At 39.2% G+C, this 26,651-nt stretch overlaps 1 protein-coding gene across 1 annotated transcript in view; it reads left to right on the forward strand.

The window, feature by feature from the left end:
- The window catches only part of SHROOM4 (shroom family member 4), a 262,136-nt gene that overhangs the window by 126,026 nt on the left and 109,459 nt on the right, over positions 1–26,651 (forward strand). The window lies entirely within an intron of this gene.

The following is a 26,651-nucleotide window of genomic DNA, read 5'->3' on the forward strand; positions in this document are numbered from 1 at the left end:
CTCTCAGTTAGTCCCATCCTCTGCTTCCCTCTCTGTGTCATTTTGGAGTCAGACAGACACATGTATGCTGTTTCCTAGTTCTGTCATATGGGAAATAGTAGTTCCTATGTAATAGCATTATTGTGATGATTAAATGAAGCAATTTATGTAAAATGCCTTTATCATAATGGGTTCTCTGAACTTCAGTCCCACTCCTTTCCCTAGGGTATCAAGGAAGCATAATTGGAGTAACCAACCACCATTATGAAATAAGGAAAGCAACAAACTTTATTGTGCTTTGCAAACTAACCTTCAGAGACAAGATTTGCTGGGAAACTCTTAGGAATAAAAAGACCTGACAGGAAATAAAGACCTTTGTGAAATACTGGTTTTACAGAGATATCAACACTTAGAAGGGGTATAGACATGATCTATCTGCAGCAGTGGCTTCTGATCCAGCCATAAGAATGAGAGTTTTCAGGTGTGTCAATCACTTGTCCTCCATTGATGAGTTTTATGTCCTCATTCTACCTGCTGTGGTGACATCTGCCACTGCTAGTCACTTAGGAGTGGCTATAATTATGGCCTTGGAAATGGTGGGACCTTGGAGAAGGAAATGGCATTCCACTCCAGGACTATTGCCTGGAAAATCCCATGGACAGAGGAGCCTGGTAGGCTACAGCCCATGGGGTCGCAAAGAGTCGGACACGACTTAGCCACTTTACTTACTTCACTTTGGTTTTCAAGGTGTGGCAGGTCCTATGGCTCCCTAAGCCTACATTTTCTATCCTTTGAGCTTCCTCCTTTCGACCCCTGTTGGAAGAAGCATTCAGTAACATAATTTATTAGGTGATGCTGCCCTCTTGTGGAAAACTTCACTTTCACCTGTGTACTACCCTGGGGATGGTATAGGACATTTATTCCTTCTTTTCCTTAGTCGAAGTTATTCTTCTAATTTATGAAAGAGCTCTTGGCACATAAATGAAATATCTCCTTGAAATTTAATATTTAGCCTAGTATTTTATACTAAGGTGGAAAGTTTTTGTTTGAGTAAATCAATCAACTGACAAAGATTCAGCACTGAGCTTTAGGTCCAGACGTGAGTTTGGGGAATGAATATAAAGGAGGAACTTTAGTAAATGGCTTATTCTGAAAAGCCAGCCCAGCTCTTCCTCCTATATTGCATTTTAGATAATGGTTAACTAAGTCAGAAATCTAGGTGTTGCCCTCAGTGCTCCTCTCTTGCCTCAACCCACTTCAATTCAAGTTATACCAAGTCTTGAGTATTCTACTTGCTGGAAGCCTCTCTGTAGCTCTTAACTTAATCCAGTTGTTCATTATTTATTATCTGTGCTGGCTTAGTCACTCAGTCATGTCTGACTCTTTGCGACCCCATGGACTGTAGCCTGCCAGGCTCCTCTGTCCATGGGGATTCTCCAGGCAAGAATACTGGAGGGGGTTGCGATGCCCTTCTCCAGGGGATCTTCCCAACCCAGGGATTGGACCCAGGTCTCCTGCATTGCAGGCAGATTCTTTACCACCTGAGCCACGAGGGAAGCCCAAGGATACTGGAGTGGGTAGCCTATCCTTTCTGCAGGGGACCTTCCTGCCCCAGGAATTGAACCAAGGTCTCCTGCATTGTGGGCAGATTCTTTACCAGCTGAGCTACCACCGAAGTCCCATTTCTTATCTGGACCATTGTAAAAGTCTTCTCACTGGCTTCTCATCCTTTAGTCTTACCTTCTTCCAATCATTCCATTCTCCAAATAGACATCTAATCATGTCACTTATATATTTAAGGAAAAAACAAGACCAATAACTATATAATCATAATTGTCCCAAGAGATTCATTTTACATTGATAGAAAATACAAGCTATGTTAAGGATTTGTATTCATGAACCATTTTTTTGGAAAAAAACAAAGAAGTACCTAAATATGTGAAGAAAATAACCTGTAAACCAAGAAGAAAAATTATAAAAATGTCTACATGGGAGACTTTAACATAATTTAGCTATAACAGATAAAGTAGACTGAAATATATTTCAAGGACTTTAAAACCATAATTCACAAGGTCAAATTAATGTCAAAAATTATATTTTATGGACAGTGTTTTCAAATATTCTGATAACATTTAAAAATGATCATATGATATGCCACAAAGAAAACCTTTGCAAATTCTCACAAGTAGAAATCACACTTTCTCTGTTCTCTGATGATACTGTAAAACTTTTATAAACTTGAAAACAGATTTAAACAGAAGTCTTAGAGGTGGTCCTGAGATGGCAGAGGAATAGGACAGGGAGACCACTTTCTCCCCCACAAATTCATCAAAAGAACATTTGAACGCTGAGCAAATTCCACAAAACAACTTCTGAATGCTGGCAGAGGTCATCAGGCACCCAGAAAGGCAGCCCATTCTCTTTGAAAGGAGGTAGGACTAAATATAAAAGACAAAAAGAGAGGCAAAGAGTTAGGGATGGAGACCCATCTCGGGAAGGGAAGAGGAGAAGTTTCCAAACACCAGGAAACCCTCTCACCGGCGAGTCTGTGGGGAGTTTTGGAATCTCAGAGAGTAATATAACCGTGAGGAAAAAATAAAGAAATAAATAAAACCCACAGATTACGTGCCTAATGGCAACTCCCAGCAGAGAAGTAGCCCAGACGCTTGCGTCTACCACTAGCAAGCGGGGGCTGGACAGGGAGGTGCAGGCTGCATTGCTTAGGGTAAAGATGGGGCCTGAATACCCTGAGGGCAATCTGAGGGAGCTAACGTGAGATAGCAACCCAAACTCTGGCACAGTCAGAGACAGGGGAAAAAAAAGAGAGACAGAGAGAACTATCCCAGGAAAAGCCCTAACCTAAGGCACTGCCGGCCAGCTCTCAGAACAAAGGACTGAGCGAATACCAGAGGAGAGCTAGCTGGCTGTGGACCAGCCCATCCCCCACCAGAGGCAGGGAGGCATGGGGGGCGGGGGCAGCCAGAGCTGGAAAGGGGCAATCTCGGCCCCAGAGACGGCATCCTCTACCAAACTGCGATCAGGCTCCCAGTTACTAACCAAGACCTGGGATTCTGGATGGTTGATATCTGCTGGGAGGGTCGCAGCCAGAGATCAGCTCCCCAGAAGAGACACATGGCACACCTGAGAAGGTGCACCTGCTGCGCACCCAGAAAACTGAGCAGCTGGGACAGGGGAGGTGACAAGATGCACCCCCCAACCTGGAGGAGAGTGTGCTTGCCAAGCACCTGGTTGCTTGAGCTGCTCGGACCTGGGAAGGGCACAAAACCCAGGCCCAATCGAGTCTTCGCCTTTGTGGAGTACCCGAGAACCTGAACCTGAGTGGCTTAGACCTGGGAAGTGCCTGCATCCCAGGGCCCACCTCAGAAAGTTCCCCTGCAGAGCAACCTGGAGACTGAGCAGTGTAGTCTGGGAAAGCACATACTCAGTGAGTAGGGGCAAACCCAGTGCAGCCAAGACACTGTGAGCACACCCCACACATGCCAGTGATATTTGTTTGCAGTGTTCCTCCCTCCTCACAGCACAACTGAACAAGTGAGCCTAAATAAGTGACCACCTTCGCCCCCGTGTGTCAGGGTAGAAATTAGACACTGAAGAGACCTGCAAACAGAAGAAGCCAAAATAAACAGAGGGAACCACTTTGGAAGGGACAAGAGCAACAGATTAATACCCTGTAGTTAGCACCGAATACATTGGAAGGGGACTATAGATCTTGAGAAGTCTACGATGGAATGAGGAACTATCTGAAACTGAACTGACCCCACACTGCCCTCAACAGCTCTACAGAAATTCTTAGATTATATTTTTACTATTATAATTTTTTAATTAAAAATTTTTACTTTTAAGTCCTCTATTAATCCTTTTTCATTTTTATAACCTACTATTCCCTTGCAAAAAACCCCTATTTTTAAAGCAAACTTCATATATAGTTTTAATAATTTTTGTGATTTTGCTTTGTTTTTCTAATAGTGTATCTTTGAAGCTAACCTCTATGCTAGATTTTTAACCTTTGCATTTTGGTATTTGCAATTTGGATTTTGTACCTTTAAGAATTCAATCTTCAGTACCCATTTCTACTTATGAGTGTGATTACTGGATTGATTACTCTCTCCTCCTTTTGACTCTCTTTTTTCTCGCCCAGGTCACCTCTATCTCCTCCTTCCCCCTTCTCTTCTCTACCCAACAATGTGAATCTCTTTGTGTGTTCTGGGCTGTGGAGAATACTTAGGGAACAGATTACTGGCTAGATCTGTCTCTCTCCTTTTGATTCCTACTTTTCTCCACCTGGTCACCTCTGTCTCCTTTCTCCCTCTTCTCTTCCCTATGTAACTCCATAAACATCTCTGAGGGTTCCAGAATGTGAAGAGCACATAGGGAATTCATTACTGCCTAGATTGTTCTCCCCATCTTTTGATTCCCTCTTTTTTCCTCCTGGTCACTGCTATCACCCTCCTCCCTCTTCTCTTCTCCATGTAACTCTTTGTACCTCTCTGGATGTCCCTCACTGTGGAGAATCTTTTCACCATTAACCTAGATGTTTTATCATCAGTGCTGTATAGATGGAGAAGTCTTGAGGCTACGGTAAGAATAAGACTGAAAACAGAGGCAGGAGGCTTAAGTCCAAATCCTGAGAATACCAGAGAGCTCCTGACTCCAGGGAACATTAATTGATAAGAGCTTATTCAAAAGCCTCCATACCTACACTGAAACCAAGAGCCACCAAGAGCCAACAAGTTCCAGAGCAAGACATACCAGGCAAATTCTCCAGCAACACAGGAACATAGGCCTGAGCTTCAATATATAGGCTGCCCAAAGTCACACCAAACCCATAGACATCTCAAAACTCACTACAGGACACTTCATTGCACTCCAGAGAGAAGAGATCCAGTTCCACCCACCAGAACACCGATGCAAACTTCCCTAACCAGGAAACCTTGACAAGCTACTCGTCCAATGCAACCCACAGGGAGGAACCTCCACAATAAAGAGGAATGACAAACTGCCAGAATACAGAAAAGCCACCCCAAACACAGCAATCTAAACGAGATGAAAAGGCAGAGAAATACTCAGCAGGTAAAGAAATATGATAAATGCCCACCAAACCAAACAAAAGAGGAGGAGATAGGGAGTCTACCTGAAAAGAATTCAGAATAATGATGGTAAAAATGACCCAAAATCTTGAAAACAAAGTGGAGTTACAGATGAATAGCCAGGAGACAAGGATTGAAAAGATGCAAGAAATGTGTAACAAGGACCTAGAAGAAATAAAACAGAGTCAATCAATAATGAATAATGCAACAAATGAGATGAAAAACACTCTGGAGGGAATCAACAGTAGAAAAACAGAGGCAGAAGATAGGATAAGTGAGGTAGAAGATAGAGTGGTAGAAATAAATGGAGTAGAGAGGAAAAAAGAATTAAAAGACATGAGGACAACCTCAGGGACCTCTGGGACAATGTGAAATGCCCCAATATTTGAATCACAGGAATCCCAGAGGAAAAAGACAAAAAGAAAGGCCATGAGAAAATACTTGAGATAATAGCTGAAAACTTCCCTAAAATGGGGAAGGAAATAGTCACCCAAGTCCAAGAAACCCAGAGAGTCCCAAACAGGATAAACCCAAGGCAAAACACCCCAAGACACATATTAATCAAATTAACAAAGATCAAACACAAAGAACAAATATTAAAAGCAGCAAGGGAACAACAACAAATAACACACAAGGGGATTCCCATAAGGTAACAGCTGATCTTTCAATAGAAACTGTTCAAGCCAGAAGGGAATGGCAGGACATACTTAAAGTGATGAAAGAGAAAAACCTACAACCCAGATTACTGTACCCAGCAAGGATCTCATTCAAATATGTAGGAGAAATCAAAAGCTTTACAGACAAGCAAAAGCTGAGAGAATTCAGGACCAACCAACCAGCTCTCCAACAAATGCTAAAGGATCTTCTCTAGACAGGAAACACAGAAAGTGTATATAAACTCAAACCCAAAACAACAAAGGAAATGGCAACAGGATCATGCTTATCAATAATTACCTTAAATGTAAATGGGTTGAATGCCCCAACCAAAAGACAAAGACTGGCTGAATGGATACAAAAACAAGACCCCTGTATATGCTGCCTACAAGAGACCCACCTCAAAAAAAGGAGACACATACAGACTGAAAGTGAAGGGCTGGAAAAAGATATTCCAGGCAAATGGCAACCAAAAGAAAGCAGGAGTAGCAATACTCATATCAGATAAAATAGAGTTCAAAATAAAGGCCGTGAAAAGAGACAAAAAGAAGAAGATATAACAATCCAAGAAGATATAACAATTATAAATATATAAGCACCCAACATAGGAGCACCACAATATATAAGGCAAATGCTAACAAGTTTAAAAGGGGAAATTAACAATAACACAATAATAGTGGGAGACTTTAATACCCCATTCACACCTATGGATAGGTCAACTAAATAGAAAATTAACAAGGAAACACAAACTTTAAATGATACAATGGACCATTGGACCTAATTAATATCTATAGGATATTTCACCCCAAAACAATGAATTGCATCTTTTTCTAAAGTGTACACGAATCCTTCTCCCGGTTCAATCACATTCTGGGCCATAAATCTAGCTTTGGTAAATTCAAAAAAATTGAAATCATTCCAAGCATCTTTTCTGACAACAATGCAGTAAGATTAGATCTCAATTACAGGAAAAAATATATTAAAAATTTGAACATATGGAGGCTAAATAACATGCTTCTGAATAACCAAAAAAATCACAGAAGAAATCAAAAAGAAATCAAAATATGCATAGAAATGAATGAAAATGAAAATGAAACAACCCAAAACCTATGGGACACTGTAAAAGCAGTGCTAAGGGGAAGGTTCATAGTGATACAGGCTTACCTCAAGAAACAAGAAAAAATCAAATAAATAACCTAACTCTACACCTAAAGCAACTAGCAAAGGAAGAAATGAAGAACTCCAGGGTTAGTAGAAGGAAAGAAATCTTAAAAATTAGGGCAGAAATAAATGCAAAAGAAAAGAGACCATAGCAAAAATCAACAAAGGTAAAAGCTGGTTCTTCGAGAAGATAAATAAAATTGACACACCATTAGCCAGACTCATCAAGAAACAAAGGGAGAAGAATCAAATCAATAAAATTAGAAATGAAAATGGAGAAATCACAACAGACAATACAGAAATACAAAGGATCCTAAGAGACTACTATCAGCAACTATATGCCAATAAAATGGACAACTTGGAAGAAATGGACAAATTCTTAGAAAAGTATAACTTTCCAAAACTGAACCAGGAAGAAATAGATAATCTTAACAAACCCATCACAAGCACAGAAATTGAAACTGTAATCAGAAATCTTCCAGCAAACAAAAGCCCAGGACCAGACGGTTTCAATTCTACCAAAAATTTAGAGAAGACATAACACCTATCCTACTCAAACTCTTCTAGAAAATTGCATAGGAAGATAAACTTCCAAACTCATTCTATGAGGCCACCATCACCCTAATACTAAAACCTGAAATAGATGCTGCAAAAAAAGAAAACTACAGGCCAACATCACTGATGATCATAGATGCAAAAATCCTTAACAAAATTCTAGCAAACAGAATCCAACAACATATTAAAAAGGTCATACATCATGACCAAGTGGGCTTTATCCCAGGGATACAAGGATTCTTCAATATCCACAAATCAATCAATGTAATACACTACATTAACAAATTGAAAGATAAAAACCATATGATTATCTCAATAGATGCAGAGAAAGCCTTTGACAAAAGTCAACTTCCATTTATGATAAAAACCCTCCAGTAAGCAGGCATAGAAGGAACATACCTCAACATAATAAAATCTATATATGACAAACCCACAGCAAACAATAACCTCAATGGTGAAAAATTGAAAGCGTTTCCCCTAAAGTCAGGAACAAGACAAGGGTGCCCACTTTCACCTCTACTATTCAACATAGTTTTGGAAGTTTTCGCCACAGCAATCAGAGCAGAAAAGGAAGTAAGAGGAATCTAGATTGGAAAAGAAGTAAAACTCTCACTGTTTGCAGATGACATGATCCTCTACATAGAAATCCCTAAAGACTCCACCAGAAAATTACTAGAGCTAATCAATGAATATAGTAAAATTGAAGGATATAAAATTAACACAGAGAAATCCCTTGCATTCCTATACACTAACAATGAGAAAACAGAGAAATTAAGGAAACAATTTCATTCACCATTGCAACAAAAAGAATAAAATACTTAGGAAGATATCTACCTAAAGAAACAAAAGACCTATATATAGAAAACTAAAACACTGATGAAAGAAATCAAAGAGGACACAAATAGATGGAGAAATATACCATGTTCCTGGATTGGAAGAGTCGTTTAGTGAAAATACTTGCCAAAGGAATCTATAGATTCAATGCAATCTCTATCAAGCTACCAATGGTATTTTTTAGAGAACTAGATCAAATAATTTCACAATTTGTATGGAAATACAAAAACCTAGAGTAGCCAAAGCAATCTTGAGAAAGAAGAATGGAACTGGAGGAATCAACCTGCCTGACTTCAGGCTCTGCTACAAAGCTACAGACATCAAGACAGTATGGTACTGGCACAAAGAGAGAAATATAGATCAATGGAACAAAATAGAAAGCCCAGGATAAATCCATGTACCTATGGACACCTTATCTTTGACAAACGAGGCAAGAATATACAACAGAGAAAAGACAATTTCTTTAACAAGTGGTGCTTGGAAAACTGGTCAACCACTTGTAAAAGAATGAAACTAGAACACTTTGTAACACCATACACAAAAATAAACTCAAAATGGATTAAAGATCTAAATGTAAGACCAGAAACTATAAAACTCCTAGAGGAAAACATAGGCAAAACACTCCCCAACATAAATCACAGCAGGATCCTCTATGACCCACCTCCCAGAGTAATGGAAATAAAAGCAAAAATAAACAAATGGGACCTAATTAAATTTAAAAGCTTTTGCACAACGAAGGAAACTATAAGGAAGGTGAAAAGACAGCCTTCAGAATGGGAGAAAATAATAGCAAACGAAGCAACTGACAAAGAATTAATCTCAAAAATATACAAGGAACTCCTACAGCTCAATTCCAGAAAAATAAATGACCCAATCAAAAAATGGGCCAGAGAACTAAACAGACATTTCTCCAAAGAAGACATACAGATGGCTAACAAACACACGAAAAGATGCTCAACATCACTCATTATCAGAGAAATGCAAATCAAAACCACAATGTGGTACCATCTCACGCCGGTCAGAATGGCTGCTATCCAAAAATCTACAAACAATAAATGCTGGAGAGGGTGTGGAGAAAAGGGAACCCTCTTACACTGTTGGTGGGAATACAAACTAGCACAGCCACTATGGAGAACAGTGTGGAGATTTCTTAAATACTGGAAATAGAATTGCCATATGACCCAGCAATCCCAGTGCTGGGCATATACACCGAGGAAACCAGAATTGAAAGAGACACGTGTACCCCAATGTTCATCACAGCACTGTTTATAATAGCCAGGACATGGAAGCAACCTAGATGTCCATCAGGAGATGAATGGATAAGAAAGCTGTGGTACATATATACAATGGAGTATTAGCCATTAAAAAGAATACATTTAAATCAGTTCTACTGTGGTGGATGAAACTGGAGCCTATTATGTGGAGTGATGGAAGTCAGAAAGAAAAACACCAATACAGTATACTAATGCATATATATGGAATGTAAAAAGATGGTAACGATAACCCTATATGCAAAAGAAGCACAGATGTATAGAACAGTCTTTTGGACTCTGTGGGAGAAGGTGAGGGTGGGATGATGTGAGAGAATATCATTGAAACATGAATATTATCATATGTGAAACAGATCACTAGTCCAGGTTTGATGCATGAGATGGGGTGCTTGGGGCTGGTGCACTGGGATGACCTAGAGGGATGGGATCAGGAGAGAGATGGGAGGGCATTTAGGATGGGGAACACATGTACACCCATGGCTGATTCATGTCATTTTATAGCAAAAACCACTATAATATTGTAAAGTATTTGGCCTCCAATTAAAATAAATTAATTTAATTAAAGAATAAATAAACAGAAGTCTTCAACTACATAAATATTTCAGAACACATTTATATGCAAGTATTAACTCAAAGAAACTCTGACAGACTAATAAAAAATAACAAAAATTAGATCATGACTTATTAAATCTTTCAGAGCCAGGTTCAGAAGTAAATTCATAACCTTAAATATTTCATTATTAAAAATAAATGAAATCACATTACCAAGAATCCAATATAATACAAAGCCAAGGAGTAAGCTTTTTTAATGGGGGGATGAATTAAGTAGATAAGCCTCTAGCAAATTTAATCAAGAAAACAAGATAAATTATAAATAAAAATTTAAATTATAAATGGACTATAACAAGAAATACAAAGTATTTCTTAAATCATAGGATACTATTAAATTGAACCACTATAAATTTGAAAATCTTAGAGAAATTAAAAAGATCTAATAAAATGTTAAATTATAAGCAATATTGAAAAGTTGTAAACTAAATAGACCTATAATTGTAGAAACATTGAAGACAATTATCAAAGAGAAACTTCTAAAAACACTTAAGGTCAGATGTATTTATCAGTGAGTTCCTTCAAGCTTTCTAGGAATAGCCAAATTCAATTCTATAGCAATGTTATACAACTGAAAATCTTGTAGTTATTCACATTGGTTTTGAAGGTAGCATCACTCTGATACTAATGCTTGATAAATTGCTCCAAAAAGAACATTCTATCCAGTTTGTGAATTCTGATGCAAAACCTATGAATGAAATTCTATCAAATCAGTAATTTTTGACAATAAAAATATATTGCAATTGTTAAAAGATAATTTTTGAAAAGGTAAAATCTTAACTCTCATAGTGATAGATAAACATGTAGTAAACATTTTTATTTAATATTGATGAGGAAATTTTAAGGTGTTATTCAAAGTTCAAAAGATTGTGGGGAGGGAGGTGGGAGGGGGGTTCACGTTTGGGAACGCATGTAAGAATTAAAGATTTTAAAATTAAAAAAATAAAAAACTAAAAAAAGAAAAGATAAGCCAAAGAAGCACAAATTTAATTTGAAACTAACACTCAGTTTAGTTCAGTTCAGTCGCTCAGTCGTGTCCGACTCTTGGCAAACCCATGAATCGCAGCACAGCAGGCCTCCCTGTCCATCACCAGGAGTTCACTCAGACTCACGTCCATTGAGTCGGTGATACCATCCAGCCACCTCATGCTCTGTCGTCCCCTTTTACTCCTGCCCCTAATCCCTCCCACCATCAGAGTTTTTTCCAATGAGTCAACTCTTTGCATCAGGTGGCCAAAGTACTGGAGTTTCAGCTTTAGCATCATTCCTTCCGAAGAACACCCAGGCCTGATCTCCTTTAGAATAGACTAGTTGGATCTCCTTGCAGTCCAAGGGACTCTCAGGAGTCTTTTCCAACACCACAGTTCAAAAGCATCAATTGTTTGGCGCTCAACTTTCTTCACAGTCCAACTCTCACATCCATACATGACCACTGGAAAAACCATAGCCTTGACTAGATGGACCTTTGTTGGCAAAGTAATGTCTGCTTTTCAATATGCTATCTAGGTTGGTCATAACTTTTCTTCCAAGGAGTAAGTGTCTTTTAATTTCATTGTTGCAATCACCATCTGCAGTGATTTTGGAGCCCAGAAAAATAAAGTCTGACACTGTTTCCACTGTTTCCCCATCTATTTCCCATGAAGTGATGGGACCAGATGCCATCATCTTCGTTTTCTGAATGTTGAGCTTTAAGACAACTTTTTCAATCTCCTCTTTCACTCTCATCATGAGGCTTTTTAGTTCTCTTCACTTTCTGCCATAAGGGTGGTGTCATCTGCATATCTGAGGTTATTGATATTTCTCCTGGCAATCTTGATTCCAGCTTGTGCTTCTTCCAGTCCAGCATTTCTCATGATGTACTCTGCATAGAAGTTAAATAAGCAGGGTGACAATATACAGCCTTGACATACTCCTTTTCCTATTTGGAGCCAGTCTGTTGTTCCATGTCCAGTTCTACCTGTTGCTTCCTGACCTGCATATAGGTTTCTCAAGAGGCAGGTCTGGTGGTCTGGTATGCCCATCTCTTTCAGAATTTTCCACAGTTTATTGTGATCCACACAGTCAAAGGCTTTGGCATAGTCAATAAAGCAGAAATAGATGTTTTTCTGGAACTCTCTTGCTTTTTCGATGATCCAGCAGATGTTGGCAATTTGATCTCTGGTTCCTCTGCCTTTTCTAAAACCAGCTTGAACATCAAGGGAGTTCACGGTTCACATATTGCTGAAGCCTGGCTTGGAGAATTTTGAGCATGACTTTACTAGCATGTGAGATGAGGGCAATTGTGTGGTAGTTTGAGCATTCTTTAGCATTGCCTTTCTTTGGGATTGGAATGAAAACTGACCTTTTCCAGTCCTGTGGCCACTGCTGAGTTTTCTAAATTTGCTGGCATATTGAGTGCAGCACTTACACAGCATCATCTTTCAGGATTTGAAATAGCTCAACTGGAATTCCATTACCTTTGCTAGTTTTGTTCGTAGTGATGCTTCCTATGGCCCACTTGACTTCACATTCCAGGATGTCTGGTTCTAGGTGAGTGATCATACCATCGTAATTATATTGGTCATGAAGCTCTTTTGTGAATAGCTCTGTATATTCTTGCCACCTCTTCCTAATATCTTCTCCTTCTGTTAGGTCCATACCATTTCTGTCCTTTATTGAGCTGATCTTTGCATGAAATGTTCCCTTGGTATCTAATTTTCTTGAAGAGATCTCTAGTCTTTCCCATTCTGTTGAAATTAACACTGGATCACAACAATAAGGAGCTATGAGGAGAAATGACTTTAATACGAAATATGTGTGAAAGAAAGAGGTTGTATATGCTGGAAATTACAAAACTGTACAGAAAGAGAAAACACATAGTTATCACATGGGTAATGTCTCAGGGCACTATTGTAATATTAAATGATAAGGTCTGGTCCCATCCCTTCATGAGAAATAAATGGGGAAACAGTGTCAGACTTTATTTTCTTGGGCTCCAAAATCACTGCAGATGGTGACTGCAGCCATGAAATTAAAAGACACTTACTCCTTGGAAGAAAGTTATGATCAACGTAGACTGCATATTGAAAAGCAGAGATATTACTTTGCCAACAAAGTTCTGTCTAGTCAAGGCTATGGTTTTTCCAGTGGTCATGTATGGATGTGAGAACTGGACTGTGAAGAAAGCTGAGCACCAAAAAATTGATGCTTTTGCACTGCAGTGTTGGAGAAGATTCTTGGGAGTCCCTTGGAATGGCAAGGAGATCCAACCAGTCCATTCTAAAGGAGATCAGCCCTGAGTGTTCTTTGGAAGGAATGATGCTAAAGCTGAAACTCTAGTACTTTGGCCACCTCATGCAAAGAGTTGACTCATTGGAAAAGACTCTGATGCTTGGAGGGATTGGGGGCAGGAGGAGAAGGGGACAACAGAGGATGAGATGCCTGGAAGGCATCACTGACTCGATTGTCATAAGTTTGGGTGAACTCCAGGAGGTGATGATGGACAGGGAGGCCTGGCATGCTGTGATTCATGGGGTCGCAAAGAGTCAGACACGACTGAGTGACTGAACTGAACTGAACTGAAGACACAGTTTGAATGGACAGTATATACATATGGTCTGGTTTAGGCCTGCTCTCTACAGACAACTTCTAAACCATTATTCCTCTACCCTCCTGCAAAACTTCTTTTGAAATTCAAGCAAATTCAGGATTGGGAACTCATGTACACCCATGGCAGATTCATGTCAATGTATGGCAAAGCCAATATAGCATTGTAAAGTAAAATAAAATAAAAATTTAATAAAAAAATAATGTAAAAAAATAAAAAAAATAAAATCTGAAAAAAAAGAGGAAATTCAAGCAAGCAAGCAAGCTTCATTATGTTCATTTCCTTACAGATGTTATCTGTCTGCCTGCAGGTTATTCTCCCACTTCCATTTTATACTTTGGCACCTGCTTCACCATCATCTTCTCTACCCCAGTTTCTTTTTTTAAATTAATTAATTTATTTTAATTGGAGGGGAATTATTGTATAATATTGTAGTAGTTTTGCCATATATTGACATGAATCAGCCATGGGTGTACATTTGTTCCCAGTTTCTGCTGTCACGCTGAAATATTTTATTGTTCTTATAGAGAATCACAAACTTTAGTCTTATGGGTCCTTGATCTTAACTTCAGAGATAATAAACTCTTCTATACCAGCAGCTCAGTCCCCCAACTGTACCATGGACTGTGCCAATGACTGAAAGCAGTCAACAAATATTTATTAAATATCTAACCTAGGCTAGAGTCTTGTGACTCATTCATTGAATCCTGACACCTTCCAGTCTTTCTCCAGTGGAATTTCTTATCTGAATCACTGAGGAAAGATAAGTTGAGTGACTTTATCTCAATTTTCCCAAGGATGGCACATGACTAGGAGAGTGCTAGATGCATAAGAGAAATGTTAATTCATTGCATACAGTGGATTCTTCAGGGCTGTGGTTCTTACTGGTCACTTAGTAACTTTTAGAAATGCAAATTATTGGGCACTACCATAGACCTACTGAACAACTGCCTTGAGGCCTTAACTCTTAATTCTCAGGAATCAGTTGAGAAAGACTAAATTCAAGTCTCTGATAACAACCGTATCTCCTCCTAGCTTTCACATACTCCATTCTCTTTACTGCTGCTCTTCAATATCATCAAGGCCTCAAATATCATTTTCTCATATTCTATTAGTCTCCTTTTGATCACCATTATGACTCTACTTCTCTACTCATTTAATGTGAGCAACTGCAAGACCTTCTAGAACTAACACCCAAAAAAGATGTCTTTTTCATTATAGGAGAATGGAATGCAAAAGTAGGAAGTCAAGAAACACCTGGAGTAACAAATTTGGCCTTGGAGTACAGAATGAAGCAGGGAAAAGGCTAATAGAGTTCTGCCAAGAGAACGCACTGGTCATAGCAAACACCCTCTCCCAGCAACACAAGAGAAGACTCTACACATGAACATCACCAGATGGTCAACACCGAAATCAGATTGATTATATTCTTTGCAGCCAAAGCTGGAGAAGCTCTATACAGTCAGTAAAAACAAAACCAGGAGCTGACTGTGGCTCGAATCATGAACTCCTTATTGCCAAATTCAGACTGAAATTGAAGAAAGTGGAGAAAACCACTAGACCATTCAGGTATGACCAAAACCCAATCCCTTATGACTATACAGTGGAAGTGACAAATAGATTTAAGGGACTAGATCTGATAGACAGAATACCTGATGAACTATGGATGGAGGTTCATGACATTGTACAGGAGATAGGAATCAAGACCATCCCCAAGAAAAAGAAATGCGAAAAAGCAAAGTGGCTGTCTGAGGAGGCCTAACAAATAGCTGTGAAAAGAAGGGAAGTGAAAAGCAATGGAGAAAAGGAAAGATATACCCATTTGAATGCAGAGTGCCAAAGAATAGCAAGGAGAGATAAGAAAGCCTTCCTTAGTAATCAGTGCAAAGAAATAGAGGAAAAGAACAGAATGGGAAAGACTAGAGATCTCTTTAAGAAAATTAGAGATACCGAGGGAACATTTCGTGCAAAGATGGGCTCGATAAAGGACAGAAATGGTCTGGACCTAACAGAAGCAGAAGATATTAAGAAGAGGTGGCAAGAATACACAGAAGAACTATACAAAAAAAGATCTTCATGACCCAGATAATCATGGTGGTGTGATCACTCACCTAGAGCCACACATCCTAGAATGTGAAGTCAAGTGGGCCTTAGGAAGCATCACTATGAACAAAGTTAGTGGAGGTGATGGAATTCCAGTTGAGCTATTTCAAATCCTGAAGGATGATGCTGTGAAAGTGTTGTACTCAGCATGCCAACAAATTTGGAAAACTCAGCAGTGGCCACAGGACTAGAAAAGGTCAGTTTTCATTCCAATCCCAAAGAAAGGCAATGCCAAACAATGCTCAAACTACCACACATTTGCACTCATCTCACATGCTAGTAAAGTAATGCTCAAAATTCTCCAAGCCAGGCTTCAGCAATACATGAACCGTGAACTCCCTGACGTTCAAGCTGGTTTTGGAAAAGGCAGAGGAACCAGGGATCAAATTGCCAACATCTGCTGGATCATCAGAAAAGCAAGAGAGTTCCAGAAAAAACATCTATTTCTGCTTTATTGACTATGCTAAAGCCTTTGACTGTGTGGATCACTATAAACTGTGGAAAATTCTGAAAGAGATGGGAATACCAGACCACCTGACCTGCCTCTTGAGAAACCTATATGCAGGTCAGGAAGCAACAGGTAGAACTGGACATGGAACAACAGACTGGTTCCAAATAGGAAAAGGAGTATGTCAAGGCTGTATATTGTCACCCTGCTTATTTAACTTATATACAGAGTACATCATGCGAATCTCTGGACTGGAAGAAGCACAAGCTGGAATCAAGATTGCCAGGAGAAATATCAATAACCTCAGATATGCAGATGATACCAGCCTTATGGCAGAAAGTGAAGAGGAACTAAAGAGCCTCTTGATGAAAGTGAGAGAGGAGAGTGAAAAAGATGGGTTAAAGCTGAGCATTCAGAAAATGAAGATGATGGCATCTGGTCCCATCACTTCATGGGAAATAGATGGGGAAACAGTGGAAACTGTGACTGACTTTATTTTTTTGGGCTCCAAAATCACTGCAGATGGTGATTGCAGCCATGAAATTAAAAGACGCTTACTCCTTGGAAGGAAAGTTATAACCAACCTAGACAACATAGTAAAAAGCAGAGACATTACTTTGCCAATAAAGGTCCGTCTAGTCAAGGCTATAGTTTTTCCAGTGGTCATATATGGATGTGAGCGTTGGACTATAAAGAAAGCTGAGTACTGAAGAATTGATGCTTTTGAACTGTGGTGTTGGAGAAGACTCTTGAGAGTCCCTTGGACTGCAAGGAGATCCAGCAAGTCCCTCCTAAAGGAGATCAGTCCTGATTGTTCATTGGAAGGACTGATGTTGAAGCTGAAACTCCAATACTTTGGCCACCTGGTGCGAAGAGCTCAGTCATTGAAAAGACCCTGATGTTGGGAAAGATTGAGGGCAAGAGGAGAAGGGGACGACAGAGAATGAGATGGTTGGATGGCATCACCGACTCAATGGATATGGGTTTGGGTGGACTCTGGGAGTTGGTGATGGACACGGAGGCCTAGCGTGCTGCAATTCATGGGGTCACAAAGAGTCAGACAAGACTGAGTGACTGAAGTGAACTGAATTACATTCATTCATGGTTTAAATATCCACCTGTTTGCTCACAACTATAGCTCTTGTTTTGATCTCTCCTCAAAGTTCAGATGCATGGCAACCTGGTAAAAATTTCCCCAGGAAAACCCAACAGAAGATTGAAAGGCGATGTGTATAAATCTGAATTCATTTTTACCTTATAAAATCCTCTCCCCTTCCAATAGTTGGTGGTGGTACTTTCATTTACCTAGCCAACCAAGTGAGAAACCTGAGCCATTTTTGGCTCCTTGTTCTTAGACACTTGTAGAATGTATCATCCTCTCTCCATTTCCACCACCTTTGCCCTCATCTTCTCTCCCCTGGACTATTTCAGTAGCTTCTTGGCTTCCCCAGATTTTTCTGCCAAAGTCTTGCCACAGAAATACATCTAAAATACAGGTTCATTTATATTTATCCCCTGCTGGAAACTTGTCGGTGACTCGGAGGCATGGTAAAGAAGGCATTGTATATCTTCTTCCCTACCCATACCTGCAACTTCATCTGACACTTGTCTTTTGTGTTAGAGTAATACCATTCCCCAAGAATTTCATGCTATTTGTCATCTCTGTGACTCTGATCTTTCTCTGATTTTTGCTTGGAGCATACTTTCCCCTTTCTTTCCTTAGTTAACGCCTTCATATTAATCTTTAAGATTTATCTCTGGAGACATTTCTAGGGTACTTTCTTTGGCCTTCTATTGTTAGGTAGACTTTCTCTGGTCCCCATAGAACTCTAGTAGCTTTTATCACATTGTATTGAAGTGATCTGTTTCTACATTTATCCTCTCAATTAGACCAGAGCAGGAATTGGAAAACTACAGCCCACCACCTGTTTTGGAATAGCCTGTTACTAAGAGTGTTTTTTAAGATGTATTTTTAAATGGTTGGGAGAAAGAAACAAGACAAATAGGCTTTCATAACATGTGAAAATCATATGAAACTCACATTTCTTTGTCCATAAATAAAGCTTTATTGGAACAGAACCATGCCTATTCATTTACATATTGTCTATAACTGCTTTTATACTATGATGGCACAGCTCAGTAGTTGTGACAGAAACTCTATGACCTGAAAAGCCTAAAATATATTTATTATTACTCTCTTTATAGAGAAAAAATGTACTGACCCCTAGACTAGAAGAACCATGAGAGGAGGAGCTGCTCCATATTCATTGTTGTGTCCCCAGCACCTGGTACACTTTATAGTACATAAGAAAGACTAAGAATTTTTTTTTACACATCCTGATGTAGGGGAGTAGAGAATCTATGTAATTGGTCCACTTGATAGTTTTCATGGTCACCTAAGTTGACGTATGAGATTGTGTCCAGTCCCTTATGAGTATAGTTATTTGTGAGCTTGTTTTTACCTGATCAACTCTAGGTACATTGATCAGAAAAAAAAAAAATTCTAGTTTTTTTTTTTTTCTCTGCACACATGATGTTCAGATCTTACACCAACATGATTAGTAAAATGACCTATCATATTTGGGGGCTTTATGCCACCTGCCAACCTCCCTATTTGATCTTTCTCTGTTGTGATTATACCCCTGCCATCTACAATTAAATGCAAGGGAATATATCCCTTCACTGTTCATCTGAAACTATCACAACATTGTTAATTGGCAAAGTGAAAAGTCTTAGTCACTCAGTCGTGTCTGACTCTTTGTGACCCCATGGACCTATAGTCCACCAGGTTCCTCTGTCCATGGGATTTCCTAGATTGATTCTTTACCATCTGAGCCACCAGAGAAGCCCTCAATACAAAATGTTTTTAATGTTAATAAAAATTACATTAAAAAATAAATGGAAGGGGTTAAACTGTTAAAACTCATTAAAATTGGGTTAGTCTTGTCATGTATTAATATATCAAGGATAGGAGAAGCCTCACAGTTGACACAGTGTTAGAGAACTCCTAGAAAGGCAAGAGATGGCATAAGTACTCTATGAAAGTACTTTCATAGAGCAGGGATTGGTAAACTATAGTCTGCGGCAAAATCTGGTCTGCCGCCTGTTTTTATAAAGTTTTATTAGAACACAGCCATGTTCATTGATCTACATGTTGCATTTAAACCACAATGGCAAAGTTGAGTATTTCCTTTGTAGAACATATGGCCCTCAAAGTTTAAAATATTTACTACTTAACTATTTATAGAAAAAAGTTTGCTGACACTTAGTATAAAGCATTCTCTAAAAAGAAAACATTGAGATTCTATCTACAGGTTAAAAGGACTGAAAGAAAACCATTAGTGTGTACAAGTGAGACTTAATAAATGTTGATGTATGGCAAAACCAATATTGTGAAGTAATTAGCCTCCAATTAAATAAATTTAAAAAATCACAGAATGTTTAAGCCAACAATATGAGGCCAATTGATGAATTCTTGAGATTCAATTATTATTTTGAGTTTTGGTGATGATGTGGCTGGTGTAAGGCAAAATGACCAGCATTTATATGTGTCTGCTTGTTGCTTCCTCTTATTCAAAAGACATATGAGTGAGTGAGTGAAGTCACTCAGTCGTGTCCGACTCTTTGCGACCCCATGAACTGTAGCCCACCAGACTCCTCCATCCATGGGATTTTCCCAGCAAGAATACTGGAGTGGATTGCCATTTCCTTCTCCAGGAGATCTTCCCGACCCAGGGATCGAACCCAGGTCTCCCGCATTGTAGGCAGACGCTTTACCATCTGAGCCACCAGGGAAGTCCCGAAAGATATATACAGTACAATATATAAAACAACAAGGACCTACTATATAGCACAGGGACCTATATTCAATATCTTATAATAACCTATAATAGAAAAGAATCTGAAAAAATATATATATATATATATGTGGGTACACTTGTGTGTGTCTGAACCACTTTGCTGTATACCAGAAACTAACACAACATTGTAAATACTTCAATAAAAATATATTTATTGAATGCTTCTGTAACCTAGATACTGGGCTAACTGCTGGGGACAGCATAAAAAAGAAAATAGACATATTCCCTGCCCATATGGAGCTTATAGTCTATTCTGTTTGACCCTGGCATGACATTGAACAAATTTATGTAACTTGTTTTAGCCATTCTTTTTCCTCCTTTATAATGAGAATACTAATGCCTCTTTTGTAAGATTGTTTTAAGGATTAAATGAGATTATATATATATATATATTTTCCCCAAATCATTCAAAGAATATTTATTGAGTGCCAACTATGTACTAGGCATTACTCTAGGTATTGGTCATATAGCAGTTAATACAGCAGACTTAAAGAGAAAATTTTACCCTCATGGAAATTGCATTTTAGTCAAATATATGAAAGTACCTGAAACAAAGTAGGCATTTGATGACTATTCTTTTCCTTTTCCTGAGTGAATAAAAGGAAGGCAGTGCTTATCCTTTAGTACTGATTTTAGCAGGGAGTACAATACTGATTAAAACTTGATTACACATATTTCCTTTTAATAGCTAGCACTTTTGACAGCATAGTCAATGTATTATTATCAATCATAATTGTCAAATCATCATTAGGTTAGATAGCACAATTTGTGAAAAAGAACTAGTTCCAGATTGGTTTATTTCTCATTCCTTAAATTTGCCTTTTTGCCTTTTCTATGCTGTTCCTTGACCTAGAAAGTTTTTCACCCCTCCCTGCTGAACCAAAGCCTGGCCATACATTGAAGTCAAGCTGTAATCAAAAGAAAATGTACTGTCAGAGCTAAAAGGGGCTTCTCTAATCATGATATTCAGTGACCCCATTTTATAGGTGAAAAAAAAAAAAAAAAAAAACAACGGATGCCTAGCACAGGAAAAGACTCTTAAGTTCACATACCTTGGAAGTGACAGAGGTAGGACTAAACCAGCATCTTCTTACCAGTCAAACATTCTTTCCACTATTTCTGAAATGTCTCACATTTGCTATCTCCTCTAGGAAGCCTTCCTGCACTTGAGGGAAACATACTCTTCCTGCACCCAAAGTACATTTGTGATCCTATCCTTTACCTTATCTTTTCCCTCTGCTAACTCTTTTATGAATTGATCTACATCCAAGTATTTCACCTCTCTCTCAGATGCAGGAGACTGCCAGATCCCTCTGCCCAGCTTTACCTTCTTTTTGAGCTGCAGATTTCTATTCCCAAGTGTATATTAACCTGTACCCAACTTCCCTGCCTAATATCTCTATTTCAGACCATGGCATATTTCCCACCCCTGGAAGTCAGGCTCACAACTATAGAATTCTCTTCATTCCCTCTTTTATCCCTAATTGTCATCAAGTCTTTTCTGAGCTTCTTCTGCAGTGTTTCTAATATCTAACTCATCTATCTCCTTTGCCTTCTTCCTGCTACTGCCAGATACTCATTACCTCTTGTCTGGATGCACTCCAACCCACTTTCTGCAGTTCTGCCAAATAAATCTCCCTAAAGCACATCTCTGTAATCATTTCAATCAGCAGTAATTGTGCTCTGGGTAAGCCTCATGAGTTATGAGATCTCCATTGTGTTTAGCCTGGGTCATGTCATTCCCTTTCTCAAAAAAAAGCCTCAATCACCTCCAAAATTAAGTCCAGCCACTTCATTCCATTTATTCGTTGTATAAATGACACTAAATAACTCTTTTTTTCCCTATCCTTATCTCCCTGAAATCCAAGGGATATGCATTTTAAAAAGTTTATCTTCTTACTTTTTTGTTGTTCAGTTGCTGAGTTGTGTCCAACTCTTTGTGACCCCATGGACTGCAGCAGGCCAGGCTCCTCTGTCCTCCACTATCTCCCAGAGTTTGCTCAAATTCATGTCTAGTGAGTCAGTGATGCTATCCAACATCTCCCCCTCTGCTGCCCCCTTCTTCTTTTGCCTTAAATCTTTCCCAGCATCAGGGACTTTGCCAACAAGTTGGCTCTTCACATCAGCTGGCTGAACATTGGAGTTTCAGCAGCAGTCCTTGCAATGAATATTCACGCTTGATTTTCTTTAGGATTGACTGGTTTGATCTCCTTGCAGTCCAAGGGACTCTCAAGAGTCTTCTCCAGCACCATAATTCAAAAGAATCAATTCTTTGGCACTCAGCCTTCTTTATGGTCCAAATTTCACTTCCATACATGCCTACTGGAAAAACCATAGTTTGACTATGCCAACTTTTTTTGGCAAAGTGATGTCTCTGCTTTTTAAAATGATGTCTAAGTTTGTCATAGCTTTCCTTCCAAGGAGCAAGCATCTTTTTACTTCATGGTAGCAGTCACTGTCCACAGTGAGTTTGGAGCCCAAGAAAATAAAATCTCTCACTGTTTCCACTTTTTCCCCTTCTAGTTGCCATGAAGTGATGGTACCAGGTGCCATGATTTTAGTTTAGTTTTTTTTTTTTTAATGTTGGCTTTCAAGCCACATTTTTCACTCTCCTCTTTCAGCCTCATCAAGAAGATCTTTAGTTCCTCTTCACTTTTTGCCATTCGAGTGATATCTTCTGCATATCTGAAGTTGTTGATATGCAATCTTAATTCCAGCTTGTGATTCATGTGAGCACTTTGCATGATGTACTCTGCATATAAGTTAAATAAACAGGGTGACGATATACAGCCTTGTTGTACTCCTTTCCCACTTTTTAACCAGTCATTCCATGTCTGGTTCTAACTGATGCTTCTTGACCTGTGTATAGGTTTCTCACGATACAGGTAAAGTGGTATGAACTCTACGAATTTTCCACAATTTGTTGTGATCCACACAGTCAAAGGCTTTAGTGTGGTCAATGAAGCAGAAGTAGATGTTTTTCTGGAATTCCCTTGCTTTATTTATAATGTAATGAATGTTGGCAACTTGATCTCTGATTCCTGTGCCTCTTTGAAACCAAGCTTGTACATCTGGCAGTTCTCAGTTCATGTACTGCTGACACCTAGCTTAAAATATTTTGAGTATAACCTTACTAGTATGTGAAATGAATGCAATTGTATGGTAGTTTGTACTTTCTTTGGCATTTCCCTTCTTTGGGATTAGAATGAAAACTGATCTTTTCTAGTCCTGTTTCCACTGCTGAGTTTTCCAAATTTGCTGACATATTGAGTGCAGCACTTCAACAGCATTATATTTTAGTACTTTAAATAGCTCAGCTATAATTCCATCACTTCCATTAGCTTTATTCATAGTAATGCTTATCCAGGTCATTAAGACCTTTTTTTGTATAGTTTCTCTGAGTATTCTGGCCACCTCTTCTTCTTCTCTTCTATTGTTAGGTCCTTACTGTTTCTGCCCTTTATTGTGCTCATCCTTGCATGAAATATTCCCTTGATATTTCTAATTTTATTGAAGAGATCTCTAGTTTTCCCCATTCTATTGTTTTCCTCTGTTTCTTTACATTGTTCATTAAAGAAGACCTTTTTGTTAATTTTTTTTAGGATTTATTTTCTTTACAATATTCTTTTTTTATATAAATTTATTTATTTTAATTGGAGGTTAATTACTTTACAATATTGTGTTGGTTTTGCCATACATCAACATGTATCTGCCACAGGTATACATGTGTTCCCCATCCTGAACCCCCCTCCCTCCTCCCTCCTCTCCTTACTATTCTCTGGAACTCTGCATTCAGTTGGGTACATCGTTCCCTTTCTCCTTTGCCTTTTGCTTCTCTTCTTTTCTCAGATATTTGTAAAGCCTCCTCATACAACCACTTTGCCTTCTTGCATTTGCTTTTCTTTGGGATAGTTTTAGTCACTGCCTCCTGTACAATGTTGTGAACCTTTGTCCATAGTTCTTCCCGCACTCTTATCTACCGGATCTAATCCCTTGTATCTATTTGTCACCTCCACTATAAAATCATAAGGGGTTTGATTTAGGTCATACCTTAATTGGCTAGTGGTTTTCCCTACTTTCTTCAATTTAAGCCTTAATTTTGCAATAAGGAGCTCATGATCTCAGCCACAGTCAGCTTGTTTTTGCTGACTGTATAGAGCTTCTCCATCTTTGGTGGCAAAGAATATAATCTACCTGATTTTCCACATGCAGTGTCATCTCTTGGGTTGTTGGAAAAGGTATTTTCTATTACCAGTGTGTTCTCTTGACAAAACTGTTAGCGTTTTCCCTGCTTCATTTTGTGCTCCAAGGCCTAACTGGACTGTAGTTCTGGGTATCTCTTGATTTCCTACTTTTGTGGTCCAGTCCCCTGTGATGAAAAAGACATCTTTTTGGTGTTAGTTCTAGAAGGTCTTGTAAGTCATCATAGAACCATTCAATTTCAGCTTCGTTGGCATCAGTGGTTGGGGTATAGACTTGGATTACTGTGATGTTGAATGGTTTGCCTTGGCAATGACCAAAGGTCACTCTGTTGTTTTTGAGGTTGCACCCAAGTACTGCATTTCAGATTCTTGTGTTGACTATGAAGGCTACTCCATTTTTTCTAAGGGATTATTGCCCACAGTAGTAGATATAATGGTCATCTGAATTAAATTCGCCCATACCTGTCCATTTTATTAATAGTTAACTGAGTCCTAAGATGTCAGTATTCACTCTTGCCATTTCCTGCTTGACCACGTCTAATTTACCTTGATTCATGGACCTAACATTCCAGGTTCCTATTCAATATTGTTCTTTATAGCATTGGACCTTACTTTTGCCACCAGACACATCCAAAACTGAGCATGTTTCCACTTTGACCCAGCCACTTCATTCATTCTTTCTGGAGCTATTAGTAGTTGCCCTCTGCTCTTCCCCAGTAGCATATGGGACACCTTCTCACCTTCGGGGATTCATCTTCTGCTATCATATCTTTTTGCCTTTCATACTGTTCATGGGGTTCTTGCAGCAAGAATACTGGAATGGGTCACCTTTTCCTTCTCCAGTGGACCACATTTTGTCAGAACTCTTCACTATGACCCATCCATCTTGGGTGGCCCTGTATGGCATAGCTCATAGTTTCATTGAGTTACACAAGCCTCTTTGCCATGACAAAGCTGTGATCCATGAAGTGGATCTTTTCACTTGGACATACCCAGTTCTTGTGTTCTGGTCCTCACTCCCCTCTACTTCCTAGAGAATTTTTTTTCTTTAATTCCTACTTTCCTTTTTATACATATGGTCACCCTGTTATCCTTCTTTTTGCCTTGGGTCCATCCTCTGTATTTGAAAACCAGTTCAGGCTTTTCCCATCTTGAAAATAACCTTTTTCAGACCTATTTTATCATTAGATATTACTCTTTTCTCTTTCATGCTAAACTACCTTGAAAAGTTGTCTACACTCACTATTCCTACTCTGCCACCTTTCATTCACAAGCATAACTCATAAGAATCTAATTGTCCTCCACTATGCAGAATGTGAAAAGGAACTAAAAAGCCTCTTGATGAAAGTGAAAGAGGAGAGTGAAAAAGTTGGCTTAAAGCTCAGCATTCAGAAAACGAAGATCATGGCATCTGGTCCCATCACTTCATGGCAAATAGATGGGGAAACAGTGGAAACAGTGTCAGACTTTATTTTTGGGGGCTCCAAAATCACGGCAGATGGTGACTGCAGCCATGAAATTAAAAGACGCTTACTCCGTGGAAGGAAAGTTATGACCAACCTAGATAGCATATTCATAAGCAGAAACATTACTTTGCCGACAAAGGTCCATCTAGTCGAGGCTATGGTTTTTCCAGTGGTCGTGTATGGATGTGAGAGTTGGACTGTGAAGAAAGCTGAGCACCGAAGAATTGATGCTTTTGAACTGTGGTGTTGGAGAAGACTCTTGAGAGTCTCTTGAACTGCAAGGAGATCCAACCAGTCCATTCTAAAGGAGATCAGTCCTGGGTGTTCATTGGAAGGACTGATACTAAAGCTGAAACTCCAATACTTTGGCCACCTCATGCGAAGAGTTGACTCATTGGAGAAGTCTCTGATGCTGGGAGGGATTGGGGGCAGGAGGAGAAGGGGACGGCAGAGGATGAGATGGCTGGATGGCATCACCGACTCGATGGACATGAGTTTGAGTGAACTCCGGGAGTTGGTGATGGACAGGGAGGCCTGGCGTGCTGCAATTCATGGGGTCACAAAGAGTCGGACATGACTGAGCGACTGAACTGAACTGAACTGAACATTCCTCTAGTGACTGTGGCTGATTTTACCAGTGACCTGTTAGTTATTTAAAGCAATGGTCTTTTTTCCATTCTTGTCTTCCTCCACCTCTGCATTAGTGTGCTAGGGCTGCCATAATGAAGTATCACAAGCTGGGTTCCTTAAAAAAACAGAGATTCTTCCACAGTTATGGAGACCAGAAATTTGAAATCAAGGTGTTAACAGGGCCA

The sequence above is a fragment of the Ovis aries genome, chromosome X (assembly GCF_016772045.2).
Source record: "Ovis aries strain OAR_USU_Benz2616 breed Rambouillet chromosome X, ARS-UI_Ramb_v3.0, whole genome shotgun sequence".
Classification (NCBI taxonomy): Eukaryota; Metazoa; Chordata; class Mammalia; order Artiodactyla; family Bovidae; genus Ovis; species Ovis aries.